Genomic DNA, 12512 nt, shown 5'->3' on the forward strand with positions numbered 1-12512 from the left:
CTCCTGGTGTCTGTGCTTTCTGACATAATGTCTTCGTGAAAGACAGTTCTCCACAAGTCTCTTGTTTTATGCATCTTTTATGAAGGAGGCGCTGAACACTCTGTTTCAGACCATCATTTCAAGAATGTCCGTGTAGCAAGCAAGCCTGAAATCCAGAGAGTGTCTCTCTCTGGAGAAAAGGGCAGGTGCGCTTACTACCCATTATAAAAATTAGGGTTCTCTAAGCCCAGAATGTCTCCTCGTACTATAGAACACTGAATTTGCACTGCACTCACCCCTCTTTGCACTGCCCTACAGGAATCAGGGACAAGCAATTGGCACCAAATACTGATACCCTGGTCTTCCTACAGGTGTGGGTAAGACTACCCTTCCTGCAGAGCTTGGAAGCCTAGTGTTTTTTTTTTTTGTTTGTTTTTGTTTTTTTGCCCCCCTCCCCCACCAGCATCAATGGAACTATGGCAGGCAAGTAAAATCTCAAGTCCTTCATAGGCCTTGACTGTGTCAGTTCCAAGTATGGGACAGATACATAATATTCTAGAAAAGAAAAGAAGGTAACCCAACAGTCTTGGTAGGTCAAACGGAAATGGTGTATTGAAGAACACAGCAGAGGTGGCGCCATCTGTAGATGCAAGAGGGACAGCCACCCAGTGGTGGGAATCGTTACTCCCCACTCATCACATAGGTACCTGTGGTGAGGGCCTACTCTCTGCCGGGACTGACGGGATATTTAAGCCACTGGAATAAGACACAGAGATTTTGTTGGGGGGAGTGAAAGCAACCCTCACACCTGAAGTGAGAACATCCCAGACCCCAAGAGGAATGGGGGAGAAAAGGGCAAAAGTGATCTGCATCTTTTACAACCATCCTTGGAACGTCCCTCACGAGGGAAAATGCCTTGAAGGAGCTCTCCCAAAGTGTTGCCTGTGCCTAATGTCACTGCTGCTGTGTCACCTTCCACTAGGAAACTCCATGTTCGAATTGCCGTTCTCCTTAACCTTACTGGGAAATCTACCACTAACAGCAGAGTGTGGCCCCACATCCTTCACCCCATACAAAACACCTGCCAACACGTCCCCTGGAATGTCTTCTCTCCCCCAATGCCTTGACCATTTCTCTGTTCACCCAAGGGCAAACACATGCCACCCTTCTGATAACGTGGGCAAACAGGACAGGTTAGACTTACATCATTCATTCGCTCCCCAAAGAAGCATTAAAACTAGTTATTTAAACCGAGCTGGGCAGCCCAATGCCTCCAAGCTGGTGGGGAGGTCATTTTGGATTCATCCTACGCCCCCTGATTGATGGAAGTTGTGGGGTTCCTAACAATTTTAAATAACTCTTCCTGTCCAAGGGCACCCCAAGCTATACTTGTGTAGGGCCCAGACATTAACTTGCTGTAACTGTGGAAACATGGTGACTTAAGGAGTCATAAGAGATCTTCCAGTGTTTAAGAAAGTCACCATAGATTGGTATCACTCAGATGATTACAGGCAGGAAACCTCATGGAGGGATAATGGACTCTATTTATGTGTACCCTACAAGTGGTCATCCTAGGATAGGAATCATTCCATTAAAGAAGTGGCAGAAAATATGTCTCTCACTGTGGTTGAAAAGGTCAGTGACATTACTTCAGCCCTGGAAGGCTTTGAAGTCAGCCTGACTCCCAGACCAGGGCTGCTGGGGATGACAGGATCTCCAGTGCCTTCTTCCTTGAAGACCAAAGCAGAGTTTGTGCAATGAAAAGACATTCTATTGTACCCATATTGATGCCTCAGATCGAGTAGAAAAGTCAGAAAACTTAATTCTGAAGTTTCAAAGAGTTCATTTTAAGAAGATGGTTTTCTGATGTAGACTTTGATGGTTTATAGAATTTGCTCTGCTGGTTTGGATTTGAGGCTTGATAAATCCTTGGATTTAGGCTCCATGGTGTGGGTTGGACTCAATCCACTACTTGAAGTCCTGTTGCTAGTAGTCTTCATTAAATTATATATTACAAAGTTTAATGGATTCCCATCCTCTGTCAATAAGATTAATCAGGATGGCTGATATAGTGGCATATGCTCATGAGAAAACTGGTCAGAATTTGAGATGTGTGGAATTGGAGGGGGGTGGATACTATAAGGAATCAATTCTCCCCGTGTCTCTTACATTTCTACACACCCCATGAGAGGGAACTGATTATGCTTTGTCATGAATATCTTTTCAGGGGTGTTAGCATAATGAACATTCAGAAGATAGAAATAGTAAGGTCAGGCATGATTACTGCCTATTCTAAAAGACTTAGCTCCGCTAAGCTCAGAATCTCTGTACCACGATGCAAACCACTGCTTATGCAGGACCCTCTTGTTTCCTTTGAATCTGCCTATGGGAATTGAGGCTTGGGGATGGCTGCAAAATGTTGACCCTTTGGTATCAACAACTTTGCAAACAACAAACTATCCTCCATGTCTGACCTTGGTGTCATGTGTCTTCTTGTAGCACCCATGAAATGATGAGAAGCTGACACATTAGTTTGTAAATAAGGTTCTTTCTAGGCTTTCTCCAGAGTGCCCCACCCTTCAGGCCTCTACTCAAATGCTGTCCCCTGAGACAGGTAATAGTACCTCTCTCCAATTACCGTTGATCCCACAAAGACCCTGTCTTCTCATTGCAGACTTTGCTGCTTTTTTATACTAGTAGGTGTGTGTGTGTGTGTGTGTGTGTGTGTGTGTGTGACCTGTCTTCCTCCAATGGATATATGCTCCATGAAGGCAGGAACTATGGGCTTTACATGCTAGAATAATGCCTGGCATTAAGTAGACATCCAATAATTATCTGTTGAACTTACTTGGCTTTCTTTAGGAACTGATAAGACAAAGATTTCATATGTTCTCCCTTTTTGGTCTCAACAAATCATACAAGAACTATATCAGATAGATGAACATCTTGGGCTGCAGATATCTGAATTCAGTAACATTTAACTTATGACAGAAGGAGGTGGTTTTATTAAAGTAGTTTTGGCCAAAATACGGAATGTTTTTTATAGCATGAAATGTTTAAACAATTGTAAGCAATCAGTTCACAAAAGGAATCATTATTCCATAACTGTATCCTCAATCCTACAAATTCACATGGATACCCAAGAACAACATAACTTTTCCATTATAATGACTTTTACTAGAAAAACATCAATTTTTGTTGAAGTAAAAATCCCTTATTGACCAAATAACTCACTAGGCTACAATTATGTAATGTAATCAGAAGCAGAGGCTTGGATCACTTCAGTGGAAAGAATAAACAGAATCAGGGATCAAGCCACCACATCAGGACCAAAACAAAATAAAATATTTGATCAAAATCAGTTTCATAGCCAGATATATGCCACATAAGAGTCAGTGATATGATTAAATCTAAGGGACAAAAATATGGATAGTTTGGATGAAGATCATTCTTATTTGACTGGCTCAGTATTTAACTGGTTTTATTTCATCTTGACATTCTTACTAGTTACAACAGTGATGTACTTTGAAGAAACAAAAGGGCACAGTAAAAATCACAGATAGCTCATGACTGTGTCCAATGCCAGACATTTTAAGAAAGACAAAACTCAAATTAACGTGCTTTCTTAACGAATAGAGAAGATGGGCAGGAACTATGGGCTTAGGTGGGAGGCCCATCTTCCCAGTCTCCAAAATGCACTACAAGGGCCCACTTCAAAAACCCAAGAGAAATAATTATCATTATCAAGCTGGTGGCTCCTCAGGTCACACTCACTAGCCGCCCCCACCCCCATCAATGGCACATTATTTCTTAGAGAAGTGTTAAAGTTACAGAAAAATTGAATAGGAAGAACAGAGTTCTCTTAAAATCCCCACCCTCTCTGGCCCCAGTTTCTCCTGCTTATTAACATCTTGTACTGGTATGGCACATTTGTTACACTCGATGAACTAATATTGATGTACTACTATTAAAGTCAACAGTCTACACTAGGGCTCCCTCCCTCTGGTTTAAATTCTGTTGATGTGCCAAATTGCCTATCACATATCCATCATTACATTACCACACAGAATAGTTACACCGCATTAAAAATGTCCTGGCCTCCACCTGTTTATCTCGTCCCCTCTTCCTTTGTCTGTCTTTTTATTGCCTCTAGTTTTGCCTTTTCCATGACGTCTTAAAGTTGGAATTAACAGTATGTAGCCTTTTCAGACTGGCTTCTTTCATTTAGCAATATGCATTCAAGCATTCTCTATGTCTTTTCATGGCTTGACGGCCCTAATATTCTTTTCACTTCCTTAATAACGTCTCTGATGTATAAGAGTGTTTAATTTTAATGAGGTTCAAGATTTATCTGGTTTTCCTTTTGTCAGCTGTGCTTCCAGTATTGTATCTGAGAATCTACAAACAAACCTAAGTTATGAGGACTCATTCCTAAGACCTGTGTCATTTTAGCTTGTATATTTAAGTCAATAGTTCATTTTGAGTTATTTTTTGTATATGGTGTGAAGGAAATGTCCAGCTTCATTCCTTGCATTTGGAATTCCAGCTGTTTCAGCACCATTTGCTGAAAGGACTATTTATTTTCCCCCACTGAATGGACTTGTTGCCCTCATTGAGTCAACTGGCCATAGACATATGAATTTAACATGGACTCTCAATTCTATTCCATTTGTCCATATGTCCATCTTTATACCAGGACCACATTGTTTTGATTATGTTATATCTTTGTAGTAAGTCTTAAAGTCATAAAGTGGGAGTCCTCCAATTTGGGGGATACTACAAATAAACTTATTATCCATATCTGTGTATAAGTCTTTGTGTGGATGTACACTTTTACCAGTCTTGGGTAAATAAATACATGAGAGTAGAATGGTTCAGTCATACAGTAGGTATTTGTCTTTAAAAAATAACAACAAAAAAATACTACTAAGTAATACTAAAAATACTACTATGTTTTCTGGAATTTTTATACCATTTTCTGTTGATAGCTGCATATGAAAGTTTCAACCATCTACATTCTCATTAAGACTTGGTGCAATCAGTCTTTAATAGTAGCAACATTACTATGTATGTACAGGTATATTGTAATTTTAATTTGTTTTTCCTAATGAGTAATTATTCTTAGCATCCTTTAATGGACTTATTTGCTATTCTCTGTCTTCTTTTGTGAAGTAGCTGTTCAAATCTTTTTGCCTTTTTATTTTTGCATTGTTGTTTCTTCTTACTGAATTGTTAAATTCCTCTATATATTCTGGATACATTTCTTATATCTGATGTGTGATTTACACACATTTTCTCTCAGTCTGTGCAGTTCTTAATTTTGGTGAAGCCCAATTTGTCATTTCTTTACTTTTCCAGAGTATGGTTTTGATGTCATAAATAAGAAAGTTTTGCCTAACTCAAGGCCACAGAAATTTTCTCTTGTCTCTTCTTGATGTTTTATGAGGTAAGTTTTGTCTTTAGGTATCTGATTCATTTAAGGTTAGGTTGCTTATATCTTGAGAGATATGCATGAAGTTTTATATCTTTGTTTTTGTTTTATGTGTGGATCTGCAGTTGCTATAATGTCAGAAGCAAATTGGGGCTTTTTCTGCTCTTTTTTCTTTTGACTTTCATTATTTATATTTTACATATATTATATATAAATACATAACATATATTATTTATTATTTATGACTTGGAATGTCTAGTACATTTTTACTAAATACTAGACATTGTGTTAAAAAAATATAAAGGCTCTGATACTGTAACTTTTCACCACAAAAAGAGTCACCATTTTTTTCCCATTGCACATAAAAAGTAGAGGCTATTTATCTTAATTTGATTAGGGGCTGGGTTGGTCTATGTTTGGTTTCCATTTGGGTTAAGACCTGTTTCTCTCTGGTTTGCACTTGCTCCTAATACGAAGTCCTCTGGGATTTTTAACCAAGAGGTTGGTATATTCACCAGGACCCTGACCACTGATTGAGCTTGAACTCTAATTCTTGCCTCAGCAGCATCTAAAAACTGTCAGAAGCTTCTAGCTTAGAGGTTTTAGTTTCCACCCCCAAGCAACTTCGTGATTTAGTGAGTATCTTCTGGGAGAAAGTGTCTGCATGACTTTGTCATTCCTGCACCACTTTCTGCTCATTAAGATCTTATCCTTTTGTCTTCAGTTTTGCTCTCCAGCTTCCCAAGACCACCAGATCCTCTTAGATCTATGCCCTAGGGCAGTTGTGCTCCTCTGCTAGACAGAGTCTGGATTTTCAGCTTTTGCCTTTGCTCAGAATCAGCAAATAAATGTCTCCAGAAAGGAAGTGGCTTTAGAATATTAGTTTCCTCCCTGGGTTTATCCTGGGTTTATCCCCTCCGGAATCTTTCTCCTTCCCTGAGTCTCTCTTTCTTTCTTTCTTTCTTTCTTCCTTTCTTCCTTCCTTCCTTCCTTCCTTCCTTCCTTCCTTCCTTCCTTCCTTCCTTCTTTCTTTTTTTTTTCTGCTTCCATAGTTCTTTGATAACTTTAAATAGTTTATCTTTTAAAAACTCATATTTCTTTAACATTTCTCAATGAAGTATCGGTCTCCTCCAAGCCACCACATTGAATTCAAAAGCAAAAGTTTTATACGACCCTTCCTCTTTGTCTTGTAGAAAATCTGTAACATTTTTTATCTTTTCTCCCTGTTGTCCTTATTTGTATTTGTTGTCTTACTTTCTAGGAAATTTCCTCTATAGTATTTTCCACTAATACTTAAGGGTGTGTGTTTCTTACTCTTCCTTGTTCAATGTTTAAGTAACATTCACTTTTTTTTTTAAATTTCTTTTCAGCATAACAGTATTCATTGTTTTTGCACCACACCCAGTGCTCCATGCAATATGTGCCCTCCCCAATACCTATCACCTGGTTCCCACAACCTCCCAACCCCGCCCCTTCAAAACCCTCTGGTTGTTTTTCAGGGTCCATAGTCTCTCATGGTTCACCTCCCCTTCCAATTTCCCTCAACTCCCTTCTCCTCTCCATCTCCCCATGTCTCCCATGTTATTTGTTATGCTCCACAAATAAGTGAAACCATATGATAATTGACTCTCTCTGCTTGACTTATTTCACTCAGCACAATCTCTTTCCAGTCCCGTCCATGTTGCTACAAAAGTTGGGTATTCATCCTTTCTGATGGAGGCATCATACTCCATAGTGTATATGGACCACATCTTCCTTATCCATTCGTCCGTTGAAGGGCATCTTGGTTCTTTCCACAGTTTGGCGACCGTGGCCATTGCTGCTATAAACACTGGGGTACAGATGGCCCTTCTTTTCACTACATCTGTATCTTTGGGGTAAATACCCAGTAGTGCAATTGCAGGGTCATAGGGAAGCTCTATTTTTAATTTCTTGAGGAATCTCCACACTGTTCTCCAAAGTGGCTGCACCAACTTGCATTCTCACCAACAGTGTAAGAGGGTTCCCCTTTCTCCACATCCCCTCCCAACACACTTTGTTTCTTGTCTTGCTTATTTTGGCCATTCTAACTGGTGTAAAGTGGTATCTCAATGTGGTTTTAATTTGAATCTCCCTGATGGCTAGTGATTATGAACATTTTTTCATGTGTCTGATAGCCATTTGTATGTCTTCATTGGAGAAGTGTCTGTTCATATCTTCTGCCCATTTTTTTTGATATGATTATCTGTTTTGTGTGTGTTGAGTTTGAGGAGTTCTTTATAGATCCTGGATATCAGCCTTTTGTCTGTAGTGTCATTTGCAAATATCTTCTCCCAGTCCGTGGGTTGCTTCTTTGTTTTCTTGACTGTCTCCTTTGCTGTGCAGAAGCTTTTGATCTTGATGAAGTCCCAAAAGTTCATTTTCTCTTTTGTCTCCTTTGCCTTTGGAGACATATCTTGAAAGAAGTTGCTGTGGCTGATATCGAAGAGGTTACTGCCTATGTTCTCCTCTAGGATTCTGAAGGATTCCTCTCTCACGTTGAGGTCTTTTATACATTTCGAGTTTATCTTTGTGTACGGTGTAAGAGAATGGTCGAGTTTCATTCTTCTACATATAGCTGTCCAGTTTTCCCAGCACCATTTATTGAAGAGACTGTCTTTTTTCCACTGTATATTTTTTCCTGTTTTGTCAAAGATCATTTGACCATAGAGTTGAGGGTCCATATTTTGGCTCTCTAGTCTGTTCCACTGGTCTATGTGTCTGTTTTTATGCCAGTACCATGCTGTCTTGGTGATCACAGCTTTGTAGTAAAGCTTGAAATCAGGTAACGTGATGCCCCCAGTTTTATTTTTGTTTTTTAACATTTCCTTAGCGATTCAGGTTCTCTTCTGATTCCATACAAATTTTAGGATTATTTGCTCCAGCTCTTTGAAAATTACCGGTGGAATTTTGATTGGAATAGTATTAAAAGTATAGATTGTTCTAGGCAGTATAGACATTTTAACAATGTTTATTCTTCCGATCCAAGAGCATGGAATGGTCTTCCATCTTTTTGTGTCTTCTTCAATTTCTTTCATGAGTGTTCTGTAGTACCACGAGTACAGATCCTTTACCCCTTGGTGAGGTTTATTCCCAGGTATCTTATGGTTCTTGGTGCTATAGGAAATGAAATCGATTCTCTAATTTCCCTTCTGTATTTTCATTGTTAGTGTATAAGAAAGCCACTGATTTCTGTACATTGACTTTGTATCCTGCCAGGTTACTGAATTGCTGTATGAGTTCTAGTAGTTTGGGGGTGGATAAAACAACAGGACCCATCCATATGTTGTCTACAAGAGACCCATTTTGAACCTAAAGATACACCCAGACTGAAAGTGAAGGGATGGAGAAGCATCTTTCATGCCAATGGGCCTCAAAAGAAGGCCAGGGTAGCGTTTCTCATATCAGATAAATTAGATTTTAAACTAAAGACTGTAGTCAGAGATACAGAAGGACACTACATAATTTTTTTTAAAGAATTTGTTTATTAGACAGACAGAGATCACAAGCCAGCTGAGAGGCAGCAGAGAGAGAGAGGGAAGCAGGCTCCCCGCTGCATGGAGACCCTGATGTGGGGCTCGATCCCAGGACCCTGAGATCATGACCTGAGCCGAAGGTAGAGGCTTTAACCCACTGAGCCACCCAGGTGCCCGACACTACATAATTCTTAAAGGGACTATCCACCAAGATGATCTAACAATTGTAAATATCTATTCCCCCAATATGGAAGCAGCCAATTACATAAGAAATCTGTTAATCAAGATAAAGAGTCATATTGATATGAATACATTAATAGTAGGAGATCTTAACACTACTATCTCAGTAATAGATCATCAAAGCAGAAAAGCAATAAAGAAACAAGAGCATTGAATGACACATTGGACCAGATGGACCTCATAGATATATACAGAACATTCCACTCTAAAACAACAGAATACTCATTCTTCTCAAGTGCACATGGAACCTTCTCCAGAATAGACCACATACTGGGTCACAAATCAGGACTCAACCAATACCAAAAGACTGAGATTATTCCCTGCATATTCTCAGATCACAATGCTTTGAAACTAGAGCTCAATCACAAGGAAAAGTTTGGAAAGAACTCAAACACCTGGAAACTAAAGGCCACCTTCTTAAGAATGCTTGGATCAACCAGGAGATCAAAGAAGAACTGAAACAATTCATGGAAACCAATGAGAATGAAGACACTTCAGTCCAAAACCTATGGGATACAGCAAAGGTGGTCCTAAGGGGGAAATACATAGCCATCCAAGCCTCCCTCAAAAAAATCAAAAAATCCAGAATACACCAGCTGTCTCTACATCTTAAAGAACTGGAGAATCAACAACAAATCAAACCAACTCCACACAGAAGAAGGGAAATAATCAAGATTAGAGCAGAGATCAATGAGGTAGAAACCAGAGATACAGTAGAATGTATCAATGAAACTAGAAGCTGGTTTTTTGAAAGAATCAATAAGATCAATAAACCATTGGCCACACTAATCCAAAAGAAAAGAGAGAAAGCCCAAATTCATAAAATTATGAATGAAAAGGGAGAGATCACAACTAACACCAAGGAAGTAGAAACAATCATCAGAAGTTATTATCAACAGTTATATGCCAATAAGCTAAGCAACCTAGATGAAATGGATGCATTCCTGGAAAACTATAAACTCCAGAAATTGAACCAGGAAGAAATTGACAACCTGAATAGACTGACACTAGTAACGAGATTGATGCAGTGATCAAAAACCTCCCAAAAAACAAGAGCCCAGGACCTGACAGATTCCCTGGGGAATTCTACCAAACTTTCAAAGAAGAAATAACACCTATTCTCCTGAAGCAGTTTCAAAAAATTGAAGCAGAAGGAAAACTTCCAGACTCTTTCTATGAAGCTAGCATTACCCTGATCCCCAAACCAGGCAAAGACCCTACCAAAAAGGAGAATTTCAGACCAATATCACTGATGAATATGGATGCAAATATTCTCAACAAGATCCTAGTAAACAGGATCCAACAGCACATTAAAAGGATTATCCACCATGACCAAGTGGGATTCATCCCTTCCTTACAAGGATAGTTCAACATTAGCAAATCAATCAATGTGATAGAACAAATCAATAAGAGAAGAGAGAAGAACCACATGGTCCTCTCAATTGATACAGAAAAAGCATTTGACAAAATCCAGCATCCGTTCCTGATTAAAACACTTCAAAGTATAGGGATAGAGGGAACATTCCTGAACTTCATAAAATCTATCTATGAAAGACCCACAGCAAATATCATCCTCAATGGGAAAAAGCTTTCAGCCTCCCATTGAGATCAGGAACATGACAAGGATGCCCACTCTCACCACTCTTGTTCAACGTAGTATTAGAAGTCCTAGCAACAGCAATCAGACAACAAAGAGAAATAAAAGGTATCCAAATTGAAAATGAAGAAGTCAAACTCTCTCTCTTTACAGATGACATGATTCTTTATATGGAAAACCCAAAAGTAACATTCACTTCTAACTTTGTGGAGACACAGTGTATTTTCTTCTCATAAATGCAATGCATTCTTTATTTCTTCTGATAATATTACAGCACTTCTGATGTGTGCAATGTTCCTCTGCCCCTGCATCATCTCTGTTTCCTCAGAGTTTCACTTTCTGTTTCTTCTTTAAGATTTTTGTCTTTCAAGCAGGGGGGAAGCCTCAAGGGGTGAACCAGAATGTCAACTTGAATGAACCTCTATTTTACTTTAAATCAATACAGTCTTACCAGCATCTTTGGTTTTCTGTTGGCAAAGAGATGTCCCCTCATCACAATGGAATCTCAGTAACCAGGTGCACAGATGTCTATAGGAAAAGGAAAACATGTACCCATATTCATTACGTTTTTTCAGACCCTTCCTGACATATGTCACATGTTTCTTCCATCATTTAATTGTGTGAGGTCACCAAATGGCTTTAAGGGTCTTTACATGCCCTTAAGACCCAGAAAGCTGCCTCACACATTAATAGGAGTTCAAGGGATGCTTGTCCACTTAAATTCCTGCTGGAATTATAGAGCAAAATGCATCCAGTAGAGAAATCACAAAGTGTTAGAAGGGCCTTATGTCAACAGTTGATGTACATATAATGTGATATTAAAAGTTAAATGTGAGGGGCGCCTGAGCCTGGGTGGCTCAGGCATTAAGCATCTGATTCTTGATTTTGACTCAGGTCATGATCTTAGGGTGCTGGGATCAGGCCCAGCCTCAGGCTCTCCACTCAGTGGGGAGTTTGCTTGAGATTCTCTCTCTCCCTCTGCCCCTTCCCCTGCTTGCACACACACTGTCTTTCCAAAATAGATAAATAAATCTTTTTTAAAAGGTAAATGTGAAATATGCATGCTTCAAGAAATCATGTTCTCCATGAAGATATGGAATTTTGTTATTTCACTGTGTTGTCTTAACTTTTCCATATAAGTTAGAAATTTAAAAGTTGACAGAAATGAAAGTAGGACAGAAATGGTTGTAGCTCATGCTTATTTGTTAATGAGCTATGGAGAGTGGATACTTTCCTCTTTCTTTGGAGATTTCTTTAACCAGTGCGATGTGTTCTCGGATCACCTTTGCATTTTTGTTGTCTGCTCAAGATGTTGTCAAGCTGATTTTGAATATAAAAGGGAGTTGGATCAGAACAGGAGCATATCAGTGCTTCATTCTGCATTGATATTTCAGGTTATTTCAGCTCTGTAATTCTATGACTTTATTTACTAATGATGAGAGCGAAAAAGCAATGGAAGTCAAATTGCCTAGCTTGCAGCTGCCTGGGCCTGGAAGTGCTCTATGACATCACCACGATTGGGCTGCTCCTTTGGATGTGCCCTGTGTTCTGACTAATATCACCTCAGTTGGGCTTCATCAGGTAGCCAGCCAGTGCATTGGACCCCAGGGCTGCCTAACCTTAGCACACTGCCAGGATGATGTCGTTTTCCTTGTTTGCAGCCATTCGGAAGTTGCCATGATTTCATCAACGTCAAGACGGCAAATGCACATCTATTTCAGATCCTGTGCTTACCTCAGGTTTTATCTACATAGGAGATATGTAATTTCAG

The sequence above is a fragment of the Lontra canadensis genome, unplaced genomic scaffold (genome assembly GCF_010015895.1).
Source record: "Lontra canadensis isolate GAN:19392208 unplaced genomic scaffold, GSC_riverotter_1.0 scaffold32, whole genome shotgun sequence".
In the NCBI taxonomy this organism is placed as follows: domain Eukaryota; kingdom Metazoa; phylum Chordata; class Mammalia; order Carnivora; family Mustelidae; genus Lontra; species Lontra canadensis.